This window comes from Saccostrea echinata, unplaced genomic scaffold (genome assembly GCF_033153115.1).
Source record: "Saccostrea echinata isolate AGI-Se365-2 ecotype Australia unplaced genomic scaffold, CSIRO_AGI_Sech_v1 ptg000054l, whole genome shotgun sequence".
NCBI classification, from domain to species: Eukaryota; Metazoa; Mollusca; class Bivalvia; order Ostreida; family Ostreidae; genus Saccostrea; species Saccostrea echinata.
Window position 1 is genome coordinate 29404567 of NW_026889803.1, and position 16821 is coordinate 29421387.

Genomic DNA, 16821 nt, shown 5'->3' on the forward strand with positions numbered 1-16821 from the left:
GGCAAGGGATCTAAAATTAAATGTTCAATGCATAGTGTTTGTTTTAGGATGAGGACCTATTCTTGTAAAGGATTATTTTTGCCATTCAGGTTCATTCAGTATTACCCACAATTCAGATGCTTATCTCTTTTTCCCACAATTCCCTCTGATATGCATCAAACTGAGTGATATGTAGATGGATAGACCCCAAAACTACTGACTATTGGTGTCAGATTCCTCGTCATTTGTCCTCCGCAATTGATCAGTCCAAATTTAAAGAGCCACAAACCTTAATTCTTGACACACTACCAACTACAAATGTCTTGTCATTTCAATAGAACTTAACAGAATTTGAGCATTAACTCTAGGTAGCTGCAAAGGTGCTAATCCCTAATTCATCTATATAAAACTTTTTTTAAGCAGAAAAATCCCTTTTTTTGTTAGACATACAATGCTATAAGTATAAAGTTTTCTGTAATTATCAAGTTCTCAAGGAGAAGGTGCTTGATTACCCAGTAATGGATACTGGTGAAGTTTGACAGCAAAAATTGCATTAAGATATTTTTCCTTTCTTAGGATAAAGGGGAGAAATATACTTCTAATTGTTAAATGTTTTAAATTCACCCCTTAGGTTGATATGCTTTTAAGTATAAAGCTTAAAAGCTTTCAATTTATCAGAAAATCAGAGTTCGCAAGGGTAATGTTCATCTTTAAAATACATTAAATTATAATAAAACTGTCATTCTGAAAATAGTGGTATTAAGAAAAACTTATTCATTCACTCGCATCTAGTATTTCAATTTAGTATTACCTCTAATTATGAGATTTTTTCATGAGTTTATGCTTCCTAGGACAAATCAAGCATGAATTTCAAAAAGGTCACTCAATGTGGAAGTTTCACAATGTTTTTAAATTTTGTGACTTGATGCAGTGTGACGTGAACCAAATAAAAGAATGTTAATTACCATACTTCAAGATGTAAACTTTTCATAAACTTAAGACACACACTGTAAGCACATAATATTGGGACAGAAAAAAACCCACATCAACTCGGGTCCTCAATTCTAAATACTTTGTGCATTGTAATGCAGGGTACGGACTGTAAAAAGAAACGGTGTTAAAAACGATAAAAAAAGAATAGACAGACCCCTTTGCTCTTCTTATGTACAGTTATTTTTTAAAAATTTGCATATCTTGTTTGATCTTGAATATAAATTATTTCGTATTAAATATCTCTTTATGCTGCAAACTTCCAGTCATGTGTAGGATATGGATATTAAAATGACTCAAATTGGTTAGCCTGTTAATTGAGCACATACTTAATGCTCCATTTTCAATAGAATGTGCAAGAGAGTTGTAAATGAATTTGGTCTCCCATTAAAAGCCCATGTTTATACAAAAGAAGATTTTTTTTCCTCCTCTACGCTCCGTTGATATTTCATAAGATACTAGGAACCTTGCACATGTGTCAATGCAAGAGTGCTACATTATGTGGAGTCTAGACCAAGCTCCTCCTTGCCAGACAAAGAAAGAAATAGTGGTACAGATTTGTTAATGTGGACTAATTGTACTGGCAAAGGCCATATTGGTCTTGATGACTGTGTGGTCTTTGGAATCTAATGCCAGGGGCATTTCAAGTAAGTTTCAATGGAATTTTTTTTTTCCGATTTTGGTACATGTATATACCATACCTGCCTGTTTGATCAAAGAACATCAGTGTGGTATGTTGTCTGTCAAATTCAAATTCATCAGGAATTAGAAATTCTTTCTGGTAATTCAAACTTTCAAAGCAAAACTACTCTGAATACAGTTATTATAGAGAGAGAAAAAACAATTCTCAAGAAAATTTCTGACTCAGATACATGTATAAGGGTTGTGAGGTCTTAAGAAGTAAAACATATCAGAGTCTTTCTTGTGAATAATACGTCATATGAGAACATATGACATAAATCCAAATATGGGAGATTTGTATAGTAATTTAAGCTATATTTTTGTACAGGAGTGCGTTGAAATTCAAAGTTAGTGTATTTTAACGAGATATACCCACATTTCACCAGAGATTTTCTTGTTCTAAAATTCATCAACCTTAATATCTTGTAACCAAAAAGTCAATGATGAGTTAAGGGGAGGGGGGGGGGGGGGGGGTCAACAAATTAACCATCAGATATAACTTATTTTTTTAGATTTGATATCTTAAGCTGTCAACTATCATTTGGCAAAGAAAAAATTAATTCATACATTTTAGTTTTAAAATTTGATCATTTTTGTATATCTTTATATGGAGCTCTTCTTCTAAAGGAGATCAATATAGTCTAAAAATTGCCACGACCACCCAGCCCTCTTAAATTGGCATACTGATCATATCCTGACAAAGTCTCCATTTATAAATAAATATTCTCATGTGAATAAAGCTGTTTCTATACATTGTGTAAGATTTTCCCCTAATTAGACAAGTAATTATGAATTTCTCTGTATGGGGCTTTCAGGATGGAGAGCCAAGAAACCTTAAAGATTCATGTTGATGGTACATGTATTTAAGTCTCTTTAATTAATTATTTATATCATTTTTATTTTTCAGTGATATTTGTACAATCAAAAATTTCATAGTTCTGTCCAATACTTCATGCAGCTCTAAAGTAGTTGTTTATGACTTTTGATTTATTTTATTTTACTTTGTTTTATTTTATTTTTGATTTTAATATTTTTTACACATATAACATGCTGTCTCTTTGCTGTAGATAACATATGGCTAAATGTTTATCTGAATGTCTACCAAAATCAGTACATGAACTAATCAGGTCAAGAATTAATTGCAGCAATAAAATTAGGTTTGTTCATTGGACTAGGGAGAGCCACCTCAAAGAGAGCTATAAATCACCTTTATCTGTCATATTCCTGTCACCGGATGAATTTTGTCCATCTCCAGAGGAATGGCTCTGACATTTTCGGTGTTCATCTTGCTTGCTTTTCAGAATATTAACTGTAACCTTCATGAGAAACAAAACATAAAACAGTCATTTTCTGTCCTAGCTGTTTCAATTAAGAAAAGTTGGATTCTTTGATAATTAAAAACTTTATGCAAATGATCTTGCTTTGAATCATGAAGTTTTACTGTCTTAATTGGTTTCTTCTTTTTGGTCTTGGTGCATTCCGTTGGCCATTTGTCATAAATATGTTTGTTAAGTGGTGTTTTACAAGCCTCAGGTACACACAAAAGTTCCAAAGATCAAGTCAAAAACAAGTGTAAAGCAAGTAGTTTTACATTTGTAAATACGACAGCCATGATTTACAAGTGCACAACAGGTTCACGGAGAAAATTATCAGGCCAGGGAAAATGATCCTTTTTTCAGATTCTGTATAGTTTTTGTAGTTATTTATGCATTTTTAGAAAGTTTACTTAGACAATTATCACACTCCATGGAGAGATTTTCCTGACAAATACCAATTTGTATTTTTTTTTCATTCCTTTCTTAAAACGAATATTTATTCTTGCCATTCAGAAAATCAATAAAGTTCCAATTATCATGCAAGGCTACCTTGTATATAATTCAGGCATTATGTAATTCACATGTGAAATGCAAGATCATCCAGCTAAAAAAAAATCTGTGCCCATAATGTACATAGAGGTGTTTAAGACAATATTGTCTGTATGGCGATCTAGGTTAGATGATTGATTGGAAAAGACACGTCCCCCATTGATCTTTTTTAAGGACCTTATGTCCATAACATCCCTGCTTATCAACCTCGGTTCTAATGTGAACAAAGATCGGAATTTCGAGCGCTCAGTGTCGTATTGCCTGTTCTTTACACCTGTGTTTGGGTGCAGTCGGTGTGCTGGAAAAATGCAGTCTACGCTACCTATACTCTCTGGAGATTTTAAGTATAATCAATCAATTTTAAACAAAAAAGATTTCTTGTTCCCTTAATGTTTTTGTTGCCAGAGAAGAAAACAGTAGATCAATTAGATAAGATGATAAGAATTGCCTCCCTTTATATATAACAGTGAGGCAATGCAATAAGAGCTCAGTTGAGGAGTTTTACCCCCTGCATTTGCAGGTGTAAAGTTAACAACTTTTCCTACAGGAAGAATTTCTGTAATGGGATAAAAACAGAGTATAAATAGATTTTATTTGTGAGAGGAAGTGGGGATTGTTCGATGTAGTTTGTTGGTATGTTTACTTATCCTAGCAGTCCATTATGTCTGGCGAGGGTATAATAAGTTCTGAAGTGGTGTCCACAGGTCGAAAATCTCTGTACAAATATGTACACAAACTAGTAACTTCAGACCCATGGGTCTGCAATTTTGTACAAATATATGAGATGTGAGAGTTTTGAGGGGTTAGATGTATACAATATTAAGTAATCATTATTTTGTTGGATTTTTTAATTATTTTTTTTTAAATTATATTATTGATGGCTAATAGTGCATTCTACCCTGTGTCTGTGAAATCAAGGAATGGGGTAGGTCATCCAATTCAAAGAAATATTGGAAAAGTTTGTTGTGTTTTTTAATTTAAAGCTGTCCTCTACTTAGTGTTATCTTAATTTATTGTAAAATGACTTAATTTATTGCATTTTAATATTCTTACGTAGTTATCTCTAAAGTCACTGTAAAATTGGATGAAAGAGATGATAATATACACTTATCCACTGGTTGTGGGTGGGATAGCTCTTTTATCAAACCCGTGACAGGAACTATTCCCCGAGGGCTTGCCCGAGGGGTATAGTTCCTGTCAAGGGTTTGATGAAAGAGCTATCCCACTCACAACTAGTGGATAAGCGTTTTATTATACTGATGTATATTATAATTTCTGAGGGTTGAATTACCCAATACTGCAGTTTCATAGGCAAAACATGAAAACGACAAAAGAATAACACTGCAAGAATAAGCTGAAATCCCGATGATGTCACAATGCTACTGAAGTCATGATGACATCAGCATTGTATTGATTTATCGCAGGAAATTAAAATTGGCGTCAAAAATTGCATGAAAATTTTCCGAGGGTGGGTAGCAAAAACTATACCACGGGGTATAGCTTTGCTATGCGTGGAAATTTTCAGACTATAAAAGATAGTTATTTTACCTTCTTAACTTTATGAAGGAAACTTTTTAACAGAAGTATAATAATTATATTTATCATACTATTATAGTAATTATGATATGTCCAAAAGAGCGCACTCTAATAAAATTAGATGTTGGAACCACTTGCATACTAATGTTATACATATTAAGTTAGCAGATATAACATCTAATTTTAATTAGATTGCTAAAGAGTGTGGTTTACATAAAAGCACTTTGACATGCTCATGTAAAAGGGAACTTTTTCATGCATTGCCTATAAAAGAATCATCAAATTTGTGCATTTTATGATATTTGATTAAACAACAGGAAGAAAGTAATGCATATGCTTTTTAAATTAAACATTTGGTGCTTATTCGGGCACTTTTATGCATGTAAAGCTTTTAACCAAGTCCTAGGTATCTTTTACCAACCCATGTATACTGGCATCTAATTTTGAAGTGTAAACTTTCTTTCAAAACATAATTTGATAACCTTTTCCACTATCATATTGCCATTTGAACATTTTTATGTCGGCATTAGGATACTTCTCACAGCATGCAATTGTTTGCACTTGTGGCCAAAACCTTTTGTCTGGTACCTTATAAAAACTCATTTTAGCAAGCTAGCTTTCTTTTGCTAGTGTTAGTATTAGCAAACAAAACAGAAAGTGATGCTCTTGCTCTAAAATAAACTACCCACATCTATATTGTCTTTCCATCATGGTAGCTCTGAGTCAGAAGAGCACTCACTCCTTAATCAGAAGGTCATGTGTTTGAGCCCCAGCTGCAACAAACCTAAGTCAGTAAAACAAAAATAGGTAGCAACTGTTCCTTTGCAAATTGCTCGACACCTGGAAGTGAAAATTCAAATTATTTTGGGTGAGACCTTAAAAACGAGGCCCCATGTCACAGTAGGCGTTGACACACCAAAGATCCCTCACTGTAAATGGACCTGAGTGCCAAGTACAGGTCTAAATTTGAAGCCCTTCACCAGCATCTGGCCCCGGGGCCATAAAACTTAGACGAGCTCACTTTTGATCTCATTCTCACTTTTCTACTATTAATTCCTTTGGTTAAAGTGAGACTGAGATCAAAAGTGAGCTCATCTAAGTTTTATGGCCCCGGGGCCTGGTGACATCTCATATGAGTTAAATAATCTTGCAAGGGCCATCAAACTAAAAACAATCAATCAACCTATATTGTCTTGGACTTTTCCTTATGAAAACTAGAATTGTACAATATTACTTATACATGTAGACACTTAGAGGGGTAATACAGAAATATATGGGGTCCTTGAAAAACTGCATATTGGGCGAGAATATGCATTTTTTCAAGGATCCTTACACCTCGCCCAATATGCATTATTTCAAGGACCCCATATATTTTCGTATTACCCCTCTAAGTATCTACATAACGAATTTATCCTGTTGAAGATTATTAAATAAAGTTCATTTTCTCTGAGTTAAGTAACAATTGTTTATATTGTGATGTCGTTTAATGCTTATGTGATGTCAATTATTAGGCTCCTTGCGTGTTCAAATAAAAACAGCATATTGAATTTTATCTGGACAGTATGGCACATGGAGGGGGCATGTTGATGTGATGTGTGGTAGGTAGGTCACGTGGAGGGGGCACTGTTAACAATATAATGTCGGTAGGCAGTATAATATGGTTCAATTAATACAGTATTCTTCTTGACCAATGCAATTTCAAGATTTTAATCAGAGGCAGGATAAAATATATCATATGTATGCAGTGTTTATATTCCTTTTTTAACCGCACATTTTGAAATTTTTTCAGAAGGAAAAAAACACCTCACTTTAGATTTTTTTTTAATTAATAATTTACTTGTATTGTTTTTGTTTGTTTGTTTTTATTTTTGTTTTCTTTTTTTTGTTTTGAAACATATTTCCTGTATGCCCATTATATCCAGGTAGACTTCAGGAGTTATCTCTCTTTAGGCAGAGCACGGCATTAACCTCCTTGATGTCCAATTTAGTTTACCTGGAATGTCTCTATTGTAGAGAATAGGTAATAAACTGGAATTTGTCCAGTTTAAAAAAAGATATTTATCAGCATTATTCTGTCAAAAATGTCAGTGTGTCAATAAACATTTTATCTATTGGATTTGTCCATTAATAGACTGTATTTTAAAGGTACAAAGAGACCAGTGTGATTGTGATAGCCTTTTATCACATTATCTTTTTCTTTAAAAATAAAATCCATAAAAAAATTCATAGCTGGTTGATATCACAAAGAAAAGATTAAAGAGCAAAATTTATAGTGTTTTTTTTTATATTTATATTTATAAAAAGAAATGTCAACATATAAAAAGTCTATAAGATTCTGCAGACTCATTTATTATTTTTTTTGGGGGGGGGGGGGAGGGGAGGGGGTAAATGGTTTCCAGGTTCATCTACTTTCCAATGAAATTTCATTTAAAATTCAAGTGACTTTTAAACTAGAATACATTAATTCTTTCCAAAAAGAGAGAGAGAAAGCTATGTGATCTGCATGTGCATTGTGTTTCAAGGGGAGTAACTTGTGCAGCATTAAGTTGAAGGTTATTCAGATCCTTCCGTATTTAGTCAGAAAAAGAAAAATTCCTTTTGCGTGCAGACACATAGTTGACAATTTATGTATGGCTGACTTACTTCTGATGAAAACTTTTTAGAAAGTAATTTTCAAATGACCTACTTCCACAATGATACAAGGACATAGAAATGGCCACTTATGACTAAGGGGTTCTGATAGAAATTTGGAGAAAATTACTTCCAAAGGGTAATTATTTTTGAAGATGGTCATGAAAAGACCGTATTGTTGAAAAAAATATTTTTGTCATGTTTCACTCAGACAGAAAACAATGTCTTGACATTTTTTTAAGAAAAAAAAAATCAATTAACAGTAATTTTTTACATCTGTTTAAATGTTTCCTTTGGAGCTTTCAATCATTTCATGCCTGATTTTGTAAATGTTTGTCCACCGAAGTTAAAAGCTGGCATGCATGCAGGTTTTTTGAACCTTATCCTAATTACAGTTAACAAACCTTTTGAATCCAAGATTTTAAAAATTTAAGAACAATTTAAATCTTAACATTTTAAATGTATGAATCATTCATTGGCCAGGATTCTAAAATATGGCTCAATCAAGACTGGTGGTTAAGGAAAAAAAGCACATGGAAAAAAACTTGCCAAAAGTGAAGTATTTAAGTTCTTAATAAGTCAAAAATTCATAACCCAGAAAAGGTGCCTTGCATTATGGCGATACTCTCAATTTTGAAATTTGAACAAGTCAGTGAAATTTATTCGGGAGATATTTTCATTAATACCGTAACCTTATGGGTATCAATTGCTGAATAGGAGACCATCTGCACGAAACAGCTACATTCACCCTACACTTGATCATTTACATCTTGGAATTTTTCTAGTTTGATTTTAATTCATCCCCTTTAGAATCTTGTCTTTATGACTGAGAAAAATGTTCATTAAAGAGGCATCATCAAAATCAAGTCTTCTTGTTGGTTTACACATTGTGCAAAAGCAGGGCACCTGCCAATAATAATGCAAGCAGTGCATAGTGTTAGATATATTGCATTCCCAGGTTACATTCACTACTTGTAAGACAAACTGATGCAATTAAGAAAAGGTTTTTATACAGGATTTTTTTTTTATCTAGTATCAATTTTACATTCTTGGAATATCTAACTAAGAGTATAAGTTTTATTTTTGTCAGATTTGCAGAAACAGGTTTATCAATTTCTTGGAGCATGATGTATGCTAACAAATGGTTAAACTTGGGATGCACTACATTTTTTACATAAAATTGGATTTCACCTTCACGGATTTAATAGTTGCAGATTATCCGTAATCCCCATTTACCTTGATTTTACCTGGATCCAAGCATTTTGAAAGATTTAAAAAGGTGCAAGTGCTTTCAGATATGAACCAAGAAAAAATATATTTTTGATTTTTGAAGGGTTTTCTTATCATAAATCTTGTACTTTAAGGAGAAGTAAGTGACTAGGCTTTGTCAAGTCATTTAAGTTGCAGATAAATTTATGTGGGAAATGGAAAATAATTATTAAAAATTCCATTCTTGTTTAACATTATTTTCAGTGATATTTATATATTAAAAATGAAATCAACATATATTTGAATGGGGAAAACGAAAGCCTGCAGAAATGACTTTTTATTTTAAATTGCACTTAGTACTGTTTTGCTGAAGAGTAATATGGCAATTTTTTTAATTGTCATCCAATCACAATTTATTAAGAATTAAAAATATGCAAATTCATTGCACTTATTAAAGAAATTATTTTGCAAAATGTTTTTAATGTATCTCAAAATATTCATCTGTCAGTGTTTGAAAAGATGTGCAAATTGCACCTTTTGGAGACATGACATTCTATTAAAAAGTGTAATTAGACCAGAGACACCCCCCCCCCCCCTCTTGAAAACCAAATTAAGCCCACCTTTATTCAATGCAGCCATATCCTTGCATGAATAAGTGGATAATTTAAAATCATATAGAATTGCTATATTTTGCTACTATATATCGAAAGCATTAATTTATCACTGTTATGTTTAAATCATATTTTTTTGCCAAAAATTGCTAAAATTGGCATTAAAAATGAAAAATGCTGTTTTTTTTTTCCTTCTATTTAAAAAGTGATAAAGGAATAGTCCTACAATCTTTTTACCAACATAATGTGGCCTACATTGTTTGGCTTTGTGTGAAAAAGAACTTTCTGAATTTGATTTCATTTATTATTATGCCTGCATTATATTTCAGTTTTGCTGGTAGGTCGCAGAAAGGTCATTGTGTACATTAAAAAAAGAAATATAGACTAATGGGGGGAAAAGGTTTTGTAGAATTAACTTTCACATTGAAGTGTAAAATGCAAACTTTTAGGATTACACCCTTCATTATGAGGGAGTAATTTCTCAAAGCTGTTGTAAGAGTTGCACCAAAGTTACCCTCCCAAGAAATGCAATCAGTGATTCCCTATAAAGTGTCTTTATTGTGTACCCTAAGAAAATCATGCATGGAATGTAAAAGTTTTATTCTGCGGTAGATTATGCGAAGTCTCTGCCATAATGACTTTTTCTCCCTCTATTGTATTTTCACTACAAATCTTTCGATAACCACTTTGATCCCATGATGTAGGGCAAGCTTAAGGCACCAATTGTTTACTCAGACATAATGTTGCAGAGGGCAAAAGCACTATTACTTTTTAATTCCCTGATGTTTCTATATTGCAGAGTTATTAGATATAGGAAAATCTCATAAGATATGATATTGGTTTTGTTTCTTTTAATGGATTGGACTTGGACTGGATTTGAAGTGTTAAATCATTTATTTTGAAGGGTTTTTTTTTTTTTTTTTTGTTTCTCATTTCTGTAATATTATACTAAGGGAAGATATTAACTACAAAAGTAATTAAAAATTTTGAAGGGACTTGTTTGGTTTGATACAAAGAGGTACAAGAAGGCACAGTCAAGATGAGATAATTGAACACCATATTTGTAAAATTTCACAATATACTCTCAGGCATCGTCCATAAATGAATACCTTTGGAGAAACCAGCAGCGAAAAATACCTGCGAGTTGTAAGAAATGTATTAATATAAAAGCAATAAATTTAGTGACCTCAGGATGCCAATCAAGGTCATTCCTTTGATCCCCACCTAAGAAAAGATTGTATCTCTTCTAGATCGTCATTAATGTACTAAGGCCAGTTCAACAATTAGCCCAGGGTATATTTTGGGAACATTATATTTTTAGGGTTTGTTGTGGTGATTTTTTTTATTGAATTTCCTGTCGCAAATGATTTATGGCTCTGGGATTAATTTTACAGTAAAAACTGATAGGACTTGTAGATTACAAGTATTGATAGGTGTTAATTGGGTGTTAGGATCTTCAAAGCGTTTTGACGCTTCCTCGGTGATTTTCGTAATTCTTCATAATTGTGCACAGAAGTAATTGCTCTTTTGTATACAAACTGTCCTAGGGGTCCTTAGAAATGTTGCAATGTCCCACTGAAAACATTAAAGCTAAGTTGACATTATTATTGCATGTAATTTACATTATCTTTATGTTAGACTGCAAATAGTGATATCTAATTCTGTTTGATGAAGAGAATTCAAAATTGAAAAATTTATAGTTATTACATTATTGTATTAATATTGGATTCTATTTGTGGCTGATTATGCAGAAATAAGTTTTGAGATATCATGTGGGAGAGAACTGTGATTGTTAATGGCTTATCATTCTGAATGACAGTTAAAAATTCTTATCAATAATTGCATGTGGAGCAATATTCTACAGACAATAAAAGAAGGCTTGAGTTCATCTGAAATAAAAACGTCCCTTTTACCATAAATAATATTAATCAGAAAATTGACAGGTCATTAATTGCAATATCTTGATGTGCAGTGCAGGGCCCAGGTTTCCATTGATGGTCGATCAAGCTCGATCAGGAAACAGTACATTGCGTGTGCTCAAACTCTTCAGGTATTTATAATTCATAAAATGCAAATGTTTCTCCAGAGAAGAAAGATGATACAAGAAAAATAGGTATAGCATGAACCTATATCGGTCTGTTTGATCTGGCTATTGGGCCTCATGTCTTAATATATTTACCTGGTCATGGTTGATCGATTAGAGGGTATTAGAGTCCGATCTGTCTTTACCTGTGCAGGTTAAATCAGTATCAACTGTACGGAGAGCGAACAACACAGGTGAATGTAGGTATCGGAGGGACCTAACACCTGGTCACACCTTACCTCTCAAACCTACAAGCTACAAACATGTCATGTTTCCTCAGCGGCAATCAATTTACACCTGGGATAAAGCGGAATACATTGTTTGTCTACGAATTGGCACCTTGCACTATATAGCAGAACGTCCATCGGTGAATTAAATTACGTGCTGAATGGAAAAGTTATTCCTTTTTCGTGCCAGTGTAGAATGAAATAATATACCATTGAAAGGAGAGCATACATATTTTAGTGAAAGTTTAGGATTAAAAGTGGAGGTTATTGAAATTTGATGTGGAAAAAAATATGACTTTTAAAGTATTATTTGTTTATTAAGGAGAACTGTGTTTAAGAAATGTATGTATTGGAGAAGAATATAATCATCAATGAGTAAATTTCCATTTATGAAATGAGAGTTTAACAAAAAAATGAAAAATGTGAATGGGATATTTATTGCTAATAATATTACTTGGAGTTGTGAGCTTATTATTCATGGGAATTGATCATGAAATATTGGAGTCAAGAGAAATTTCACAAGCGTAAAAAATTTGGATCCCCATAATGATGAAATGGTCATATCGATCATTCAAAGAGCTCAAGGATCTTAAAGGGCCAAAGGGAGGCCAGAAAAAGGTAAGAATTGAAAATAATGACCATATATATATATAAATATTGAGTATTTAGGAAGTTCTTATTTTTGTGACCAAACATCACTATTTTAATAAGCTCTGCTGTGGAGAGCTCCCTTTGAGGCAAAGGAATTTGAACAATCAGAAAAAAATTCATTTCTGGTCAAATTTTAAGTCAATGTATATGCTAATTTATTCAGTGAAAGTACAAAAGCTATATAGTTTTTCTGATTTGGATAGGGTTTGAACCTGAGATATTTGAGTGCACCATTAATTAAGAACTTTTTATAATTCATCAAAGTTTCCTAAAAAACACTTCATATAGGAAGCTGAGGAGTAATAAATTTAGTGGCTACAATCCATTGTCAATCTTAACTGTCGTCTGCTAATAGTTATGATGTAAAGATGTCCTAAATGACAACGGCCAGGATTTATGTAATCAGTTCTGACCCTGTCTGCACATTGATTAGCAGTCCCTTACATAGAGTGGTACTAATTATCTTAAAATTTTCATTTATGAATATGTGCCTCCTGCCTTATGCATTAATTTCTTCCGTGCACCTGATGTCCTGACATGGTAATTGTGCATATACAAAGAGAAATATGGAAATTGATATTTGAAATTAGTGCAAAGCCGACATTTTCAACCATTTTCTTCATTTAAAGTGAGTTTAAACTATGACCTAAAATTATTTTTTATTAAATGAGCTACCTTTTGTCAGTGTAGTATCATTAGAATATTCTTTTTTAACAAGATTCACATAGAATGTCTAAGATAATCTGGATTACTGGGGGCTCTTTGATCTTCCATATTTAATAGAAAATGGACAGAATTAGTTCATATTTTTGTCAGATTTACTGGGATCAAGTGTTTTTTAAAAGAGCTAGGTTACATCACTTGTGACAATAAATGTTGTAAAGATTACACGGGGCTCTCCTTTAAATGGACTTTGACAGCAATCCACGGAAGATTATCTTGTGAAAGCTATGTCATTCTGTCCCCAAAATCTATAATTTTTAACGTGCGACATGCAGTTTTAGTTTGTAAGTAATGGCCAATGTTTTGAACGTCAACAAAATATAGATTTTTTGGTGATAAGAGGTGAATTGTGAAGATGACGTTAGAAGGTACCCGATACTTTGCATAGATAAAGCATGGATATTGTGCATATTTTAATATATACAATGGTGAGAAAATCAAACAAAGTTTAAATCACTGAGAGAGAGAGAAAGAGAAGAAAATAAAAATCAGTAAAGAAAGGAAAATCTTTTAATGGGACAGCTATCTCTAAAAATGTCCAATTTTATCTTTTTTTCTTCATTTTTAATTTGAATCTGCTGCTCACAGAATGGTTGTATATTGCATGGCTAATTGAGAAAATTCAATGTCTTTTGGGACAATTTCTTTAAATTTTTTGCATGTTTAAATGGGATCTCAACATATTTAGAGGAATAATATGACATGTGTAACTTGCTTAAAACTATTCTTTGTCATCCATCAAATTGAGCAGAAACTTTGGTGTTGTCACTGCGAATCCATAGACATGGTGAATGCAAGATCAACTTTGGATTCTATGTTCTTTGTCCAGACTCATGTAATCTGTGAGAAATTTAATTGAAATGTCTCTGACCTGCTTGTTTCTTGACAGCTTCCCATGCCGGAACTCTGATCGGATCATTGTTATGTTTTTTTCTTGTACAAGTTCATTTGGTCCATTACGGTTTCTTTTTAGGGCACGTGCTTAGTGTTGCTGAAATTCTTTTTTTATACGTCAATTTTAAAGAAGTTTATATACTGCCAGAATCTTTTCATCATGATTAAAGTGGTTGATTATATTTTTTATTCCATTCTGATTTTTGTCTGATATAGATGTAATCATTTTGTAATGATTTTTTTTATCTGCTCTACTGGCAATGAAAGGAAAATATAAAGTCATGGGTGGCAATTAGTAACCAACCCTTTTTGTGGTTGGAGTCTATACTGAAATTAAACTTGTTGGTAAAAAAGCGTTTGCAGAAAAGAAGATCTGACAAAAAGCATTCACTGTACCCTTGTTGATTTTCACAAATTTTCTGAATTGGATAAAACAAAAATATTAGCATTCAATATTTTTTGACCTTCCATGCAGCAACAGATTGCAGAATGCAACTTGATCTTTTGAAACTTTAGACTATGATAAATATGACTATTCTTGTGGGACCTTTTGATCTTTTCATACATTTTTGCAACACAGCTGTTTATCTGTTTTTGTCAATCTTAACCTTCAATGTTTTGCAAGTTGCTGAGGTAAAAACAATGACCACAATCTGCTAAATAAAAACATATTGAATAAAAATTAGTCAATGTTGTAGCAGCATAGACTAAAAATGAAGAATAAAGTACACATATTGAGCTGATTAATGGGCAAATAGCAAGATGGAACTCGTCATTAATGGCATGTGTAATAATATTGATATTTGCTGATCATTAAAATATGTACACAATGCAGGGAGCACTTTTATATGAGCAATTGTCCTTAAGTAGAGTGGGACATATGGTTTTTGTGGTCTTTAGACCATCAGCCAGACTTTTGTTTGGAGAACACCTTTGCAGATTACACCCTTTTTTGATTGGTCAATAAAAACTGGTGTTATTCAGTCCTCTGTGTTCATGTATGAATGACACTGTGGCATAGTGGTCCACACTGTGGATTGATGGTAGAACATGCATCAGGATCCCCATAGTGGACAGTTTCTGACAGGTTTATGATGGACACTGGTCATGACTGTCCGATTACAGGTGTCTGCTTACTGTCTTTTTGTTCCTGTTTGTTAATCATTGTCAGGAATTGTGGAATTCCCGCCATAGTGCAGATGTCCAAAGCACTGTGGTGCAATTATTCTTACTTTTCATTCAGATAATGCGAGAGACAGAGATTGATAATTAAATGCCTTGAAATGTATTAATATTGTGCCTTATATGCAGGTTTATTAATTAATAAAGATGACAATTAATTTATTGTCACTCTCAACAATATCTTATCAAGTTTCGTGCTTTTCATCTCTGCAACTGTCTGACACACATAAAAAAAACTTATAGATTAAGTCCATGAACTTTGATTATATCCAATTTACTTTTGTCTTTTATTGATCTCTGGGGAGAAAAAAAGTGGACATTCTCTTAAAATATGAATGAAATACATGCTTTAAGCAGAAAATTATCGTCTGAAAGCACATTATGTGTGGTCTATGAGAACATTTAATTATAAACCTAGACAATAACTATACCAAACATTGGATTCTTCAGTTTTTGCTTCAGGTGAGAAAAATGACTGCCTCTTTTGGGTATTAGAGTTTGTTTCGGTTTTAATATGACAGCTTTCTCCTTAAAAGGAGTGTGAAACATTTCCGTTCTGGCTGTAGGCAAAGGCATGACTTTGAAAGTATTGAACCTGCAGTAAAACTTCAGCAAATTTAAATGCAAAAATCATCCTTAAAAATTTATACCAACTGCCAGTAGCCAACAATTAAGACAAACAAAGCTTGTTCAGCAATCTGACATTAAGTAGTTTAAGGCCAATGTTTAACAAAAATTTAAAATGACAATGGCAAGTCAGAGACAGTAACCATAGAAATATTTAGTAAGGACACAAAATTGAATGACATTTGATTAACGGAATTAACCCCTTGTTTACAAAGTTTAATTCATGTTAGATTACTATGTAAAACATCAGATTAGTTTTGTATAGAACGGTTAGAGGTAAGAGAACGGCCACACAAAAGAATCGAACTGTGCATTAAATGGATGCAATTAATAGCGTCAATACAAACTCTGTGGAGACAGTTAAATCTATCTGATTTAACTGGATTAATTACTGTAACGTGTCAATATTCGAGTTCAGAGTAAAAGTCTTAATCCCCCTAATGTTTTCTTTATTCCTCTTTCCTATAGACTTTGTCAATACTCTTCATGAAAGGGATTATAATATGATTAAATTCTTGGGAACTTTGACAATTACCGGCACACAAAGATTTGGATAGAACCATAAGTTTCCTGTGAAACAGTGGAAATATGGACCCCGAGATCAATACCGACCGACTGGGTCTCTTCCCACTATTGATCCACAGTGTACACTCTAAAAATATAATCAGCAAGTATCAATCAACTTCTCCAACTTTCTCTCCTTAGAAGTTCAACACACTTTTTCTATACCTCTCAACAATGAGAACTGAGAGACTACAATAGGCCCTCAGAAAACAGCTGCAGTTGTGGTTGTTCCTGTCCAAGTATTTGATCAAACCCCTTTCTCGTTCTGTCCCAACCATATTGTACTGTTGAAAATTGTGTCAGCCAGTCTGAAGAGAGTCCATTGTCTTGATAGTTAATATTCCTGAAGAGTGTACTCTTATGATAAT

The 16821-nt window shown here is 32.9% G+C and overlaps 1 protein-coding gene across 1 annotated transcript in view; it reads left to right on the forward strand.

Moving 5' to 3' along the window:
* The window catches only part of LOC133204770 (tetratricopeptide repeat protein 28-like), a 54886-nt gene that overhangs the window by 19416 nt on the left and 18649 nt on the right, over positions 1-16821 (forward strand). The gene's annotated exons all lie outside the window — the stretch shown is intronic.